The following is a 6,233-nucleotide window of genomic DNA, read 5'->3' as shown; positions in this document are numbered from 1 at the left end:
GAAAATGGGATGCGGGCAAAGGGATACTAAGTGATCTCGCGCACACGAATGTCGCGCTACCCTCCCTCCACCCCTTCCACCACCAAGACTAACAGGGGACAAGGGAGTAAACATTTCGTACACCTGGCATGGGAAGTTAAATTGCTTGTGTTGGGGTGAAGTAATTTATTCGTTATTTATTCGTCAGGGGAGTAACTTTTGTGTACGAAATGTTAACTCGTAACTCACCTGTCGTGGGGAGTAATTTTCTCGTGTAATGGGGGAGTGCTTTTTTCGTAAAGGGAGTAACTTTTTCGTACGAAATGTTTACTCCGGAGTAAAAATCTCGTGGGAGTAATCTTCTCGTGTTACACCGGCTCAAAACCGACCCGCTGGTGAACACCGCCCTTGACGCGATTCACTTCCATGTCTAACGCGTCGCTGTTAATTATGTAAGTCATTTTGTTCACATGAGGAGTCGAACGTATGCATTCTGATTGTCTGTGAAGGAACAGCTGCCATATGTACGACTATCACGTTGTGGTTGGAGTCAGAAGTAAAAGAGAAATGAAAATAACAGATTGCATAAAACAGTATTTGTTTTGCTTTGAACAAAGTCGTTGGATTTTGAAATCACAATAAAGGCAGTATCTATACCTGATGACGATTTTTATAAAAAATAAAAAATAAAGATATATTTCAACCAATCACACTCTTACACTTTCTCATAACATAATGTGTATGCAAATTTGTTGGCTAAAAGTAACAAATGCAACAGAGGGGTTCCAAAAATAGTGTATATTAAAGACATCATAAGATGTTTGGTGGCTTGTTGACAGACCAGCTTTTTTGTTGGTCCAAGGGGACCATATCGTCTTTTGTTTCATCTTTATCGACCAAGGCCGAAGGCCGCGGTTGATAAATATGAGACAAAAGGCGATACGGCAGGTTTCACGGTAATCAGACTCTTTGATGTGTGTAAACTTTGCCTTCAAATTACTTGCTTACTGTGTTGATTTTCATCATTTTTTCTGCTTGGCATGAGTAAGTATGGTATTTGCAATAACAAATAAAAAATAAAAGCTATAATGTTTGTGTTTGAGCAAATATTTGAGCGAGTTTTTCGAAGCGAACGTGTGAATCCTGACAAACACCATTTCCTTCTGTCACATGACCCCATCTCAAAGTGTGATTCAACAGACACGAAAATAACACACAGAAGTTATGATAATGGGGTTATTAATTCAATTAATACACAAGGTTAGTCTCTGACTTGATAAAATGGGGGAAAAATATCGAATAGGAGCATAATAGGAGCGTTTCTGGAAAAATGTTCAATCGCCACCGAAAGTGTCTGTCAGGAAAAAAACACGTGCTTTGTTTGAAAAGCAAAGCCTAATTTTACACATCGCGTGCTTTTGTCTTTGTTATTCTTGCTTGTGAACATCATTGTATTGATGTTCTTCACTGGAAAGCAGGTGTATCATCAACAGTATCACAAAATCGCAAAGAATGAACATTTTTGTTGTGATCCGACCGGTGTCTGTAGACTGAATCACACGTTCGGCAAACTTCGTTTTTAACGGAAATAACCGAGCCTTTCATCGGAAGCGACGTTTCAACCGCTTCAGATCGTCTGCAGGAAGAAAAGGAGGAATGCGATACCCAGTGAGTAAAACACTTAATCGTTTTTAGTGCCTTTTGATCAAGTTGTGTTGCGTCTGTCAGCAACGTTCGTCAACCCAACGTTCGACACATCAACGCACGCATACGGATTTGCAGCGTTTGCATTCGGAAAGTGAGAAATGTGTGAGTTCGTTTGCATAATTTCAATCGCTAGTAGGTTTTCCCTTCGTCTCCCATTCTTGTGTTTGCATGTTATTGGCATTTCATTGTGTAAATTGAAAGTTTGTGAGTAACAGTAGTACAATCTGTCGAACGTTGGCGACGCTGACAGACGGAAATATCGAACGTTGCCTTCAATGACAGACTGGCTTGGCGATCGTACTTTCGATTCGTAGGAACACAATATAGAGACAGCAATGTGCGCTCGTTACCACAACGGTCATGAACCGGTGTAACACGACATTTTTACTCCACGAAAAATGGACTCCGGGCAGGTTTGACGGTATTGAGACATTCTGTTGGCTGCACAATGTGCTCTGATTTCTAACTTGTACCAATTTTTTTATATGCTATGCAAAAATGTGTCATTTTGAATAAAATTCTGAGAAAAAAATCGTTTGAGTTGTTTTTGTTGGCATTTTATGCACATGTGTATGGAAGCGAACGTGTGAATCCGGACAGACGCCATTTTCTTCTGCATGACAGCAGCCAACCATTGATGTGAAAAGAGAAACGCAAGGCACTCGATTCACACTGAATGGTCATGTTTGATAGCAGAGCTGCAATATCTAAACATACAAACAAACAAAAAAGCCCAAATATGAATTTTGCATTGCATATTTTGCACACACAAAAAATCCAATCGAGAACCGGAAGCTGTCTGTCTGACACTAAGTCTTCACAGATAAACTAAGTAAGCTACTTTACCATGAGAAATTATAACATGATTTTATTTTGACATTGAAAGCACACCTTTATAGTCTGTACTTCATTGGCAATTACAATGACCAAAATTTCGCGAAATTTCATGCCGTTTCTATTTTTGGGAATGCCCGACCGTGGTCGACCAATGATCGCTACTATCACTTACATTGTAATTTCCGGGAAATTCTATGCCGGATGTGACGTATTACACACTTTTCAAAGTTGAGGCCCAATGCGAGATTTGTGCTAACTATTTTCAGGTGCGATTTTGTTGTTTTTATTGCCTTTTTGTCGAGTAATACTCCGTCTGTCAGCAACGTTCGCTACAACACGTTCGCCACTGCTTCATGCTCGATCAGATTTTTTTTTAGCTTTTTCACAGATTATAGACGTTTGATTAACGTTTTCTTTGCAGTTCTGGATTTCTAACCGGTGTGTCTTTGCTGATTTTGCCGATTCACTTTTCATACACGAGCGAGAAGTTGATGTCAGCTGGCAGACGTTGCAAACGTAGGCAGTACTGACAGGCGGAAATGTTTTTCACTTGGTAACATGAGGAGATAACCCTAAAAGAAAACAAGTCGCGTAAGGCGAAAATACAACACTTAGTCAAGTAGCTGTTGAACTCACAGAATGAAACTGAACGCAATGCAATGTTTCAGCAAGACCGTAGCATCGTCAGTCCACCGCTCATGGCGAAGGCAGTGAAATTGACAAGAAGAGCGGGGTAGTAGTTGCGCTGAGAAGGATAGCACACTTTTCTGTACCTCTCTTCGTTTTAACTTTCTAAGCGTGTTTTGAATCCAAACATATCATATAGATATGTTTTTTCAATCAGGAACCGACAAGGAATAAGATAAAAGTGTTTTTAAATTGATTTCGAAAAAAACAATGATAATCATTTTTATATATTTAATTTTCAGAGCTTGTTTTTAATCCAAATATAACTTATGTATATGTTTTTGGAATCAGCAAATGATGGAGAATAAGATGAACGTAAATTTGGATCGTTTTATAAAAAAATTTTTTTTTACAATTTTCAGATTTTTAATGACCAAAGTCATTAATTAAATTTTAAGCCACCCAACTGAAATGCAATACCGAAGTCCGCGCTTTGTCGAACATTACCCGACCAAAATTTCAACCAATTTGGTTAAAAAATGAGGGCGTGACAGTGCCGCCTCAACTTTCACGAAAAGCCGGATATGACGTCATCAAAGACATTTATCAAAAAAATGAAAAAAACGAATGGGGATATCATACCCAGGAACTCTCATGTCAAATTTCATAAAGATCGGTCCAGTAGTTTGGTCTGAATCGCTGTACACGCACGCACACACACACACATACACCACGACCCTCGTCTCGATTCCCCCCTCGATGTTAAAACATTTAGTAAAACTCATGCCATATAAGGCATGGTCCATGGTAGTTATCTCCCCTTACCGGTGCTGTGCGCATGCGCAGGAAGTACACCGGTAATACTCATTCCGCCCTGAAACAATGAACTCTGAAAACCAAGCAGCGTGTGCACTGATCCCAGAACGAACCTCGCCGCCGCGCAACAAAGGAGAAGGATATTAATTTGGCAGTTTTATGTTCCTTGTGGGATTTCCAGTGACGCCATTCTAAAAGACAAACCAACAAAAACGAGTCTGTTGCACTCTCTCTCTGTCTCTCTCTTTGTCTCTCTCCCCCTCTCTCCCTCTCTCTCTCTCCCTCTCTCTCCCTCTCTCTCCCTCCCTCTCTCTCTCTCCCTCCCTCTCTCTCCATCCCTCTCTCCCTCTCTCTCTCCCTCCCTCCCTCTTTCTCTCTCTCTCTCTCTCTCTCTCTCTCTCTCTCTCTCTCTCTCTCTCTCTCTCTCTCTCTCTCTCTCTCTCTCTCTCTCTTATTTGTTTTGTTGTTGTTGTCCGAGAGAGTTTTAGACACACCTTGTAAGAAAGGTGATTCGAAAACAAGAGGATTTATTTCTAACTACAAACTTGGCCAGCTTGCAGTCATAGTGCTTTTCGTGCTTTTTTGACTTTTACGCATTTTGACACTGCGCTGGTTTCTATCTTGCATTCTGTCTTGATTTTCTTCTTTGTTTTCTGGAGCTATGCGAACCCATGAGTTGTTATGGAAAAGGACGGGCGCTGTGGCCTAGTGGATAAGACATCGGCCTCCTAATCGGAAGGTCGTGAGTTCAAATCCCGGCCGCGACCGCCTGGTGGGTTAAGGGTGGAGATTGTTTCGATCTCCCAGGTCCACTTATGTGCAGACCAGCTTGTGGCTTATCCCCCTTCGTGTGTACACGCAACCACAAGACCAAGTGCGCACGGGAAAGATCATGTAATCCATGTCAGAGTTTGGTGGGTTATCGAAAATACCCAGCATGCTTCCCCGGTTTACGTCAAATATAATCTTTACGTCATTTCCTTTCTGTCTGACATCTATTCCGAATCTGAAGATCTCTGTTGGACAAGAAAAATGAAGGGGACTGAAACACATGTTCAACATGGTTATATCTTGTGAGATTGTTCTGAGAGCGCATTTCACCTGTCAATATGCATCATGTCAGGTGAGTGATTGGCTGACCCAGGTCACGTGATGCTTTGACTGACAGTCCCCTTTGCGGCTGTCTAATTTCCGGTATCGGTTAGAAAATGTTTTTTTGGTCGAAATTAGAATGTAATAAATCCGATGACTGTTAGCAAATGAAAACAGACATGTCTCACACATGATATCAGCATGAACCGGTAGCTGTCTTATTGTTTGACATGTCTGATATCATTTGTTAACAGTCAGCATATTAGAAATTACGGTTTTATTACCTTCTATAATTACCTCCCAACATTTGTGTTCAAACCGATCATATGAACGTCTAACAAGTCGAGTGTTACACGCTGAGTTTGGGTAGTCTTTGCAGACTGTACTTTCTCCTTGCACTGTCTTTGTTTCGTTTCTCTATCAGTTTTCTCCTCTGGAAGCAGTACATCTAGCACGTGTTCGCTCTTTTGCAGCTGTGTTGCCCTAACTTCGTACGGGTTTGCCCGCGTCATGGATGTTGACCAGGACTGATAAGATCAGCTGATGAATAGAATCGGGACTATATGGCAGACGAGTTTATTGAAGACCAGTCGTTTCTATTTGTATTTATGTAAATAATTAGCACATTATGTAACGGAACGTTTTAAGGTTATAACATAATCCCCACAGTAAATGTTGTTTGACATTCCTCGATGGAAACATTCCCTAGACAACTTCTCCCAAATGTCTTTTTCCCTACTGTGCCTTTAGATGTATCAGTTTACAAAAAGTACGCGGCTGTTTTCTGTCCCCATAAAAACCGACGATGAGTACATCGCGACCCGGATATGCAGTAGTGTGAAACGTCACGAGGGTCCGGGTCTACCTATCACGTGACCGTGCTGAAGCTTGTGTCTTGTTAGGGCCAGTGTCGTCACAGCTCAGTCTGTGTCTCTACCAACCAGTCGTCAACACGTGTTGCAGGCAGTGTGTAGTGTTTTGATGTCTTTGCCCTGTGGTAAATAGTGTAGTGTTCGCCCGACAGTTTAAAGTGTGATCCTGACGTCCTGACGAGTTGTGAGAAAGTAACACTGACAAGCTAACGAGTGGTGAGAAAAAAACACTGACTGAAGCTAACGAGTGGTAAGAAAGAAACACTGACTGAAGCTAACGAGTGGTGAGAAAAAAAAACACTG

The sequence above is a fragment of the Littorina saxatilis genome, unplaced genomic scaffold (assembly GCF_037325665.1).
Source record: "Littorina saxatilis isolate snail1 unplaced genomic scaffold, US_GU_Lsax_2.0 scaffold_405, whole genome shotgun sequence".
NCBI lineage: Eukaryota > Metazoa > Mollusca > Gastropoda > Littorinimorpha > Littorinidae > Littorina > Littorina saxatilis.
Note: the sequence above shows the minus strand (reverse complement) of the source record.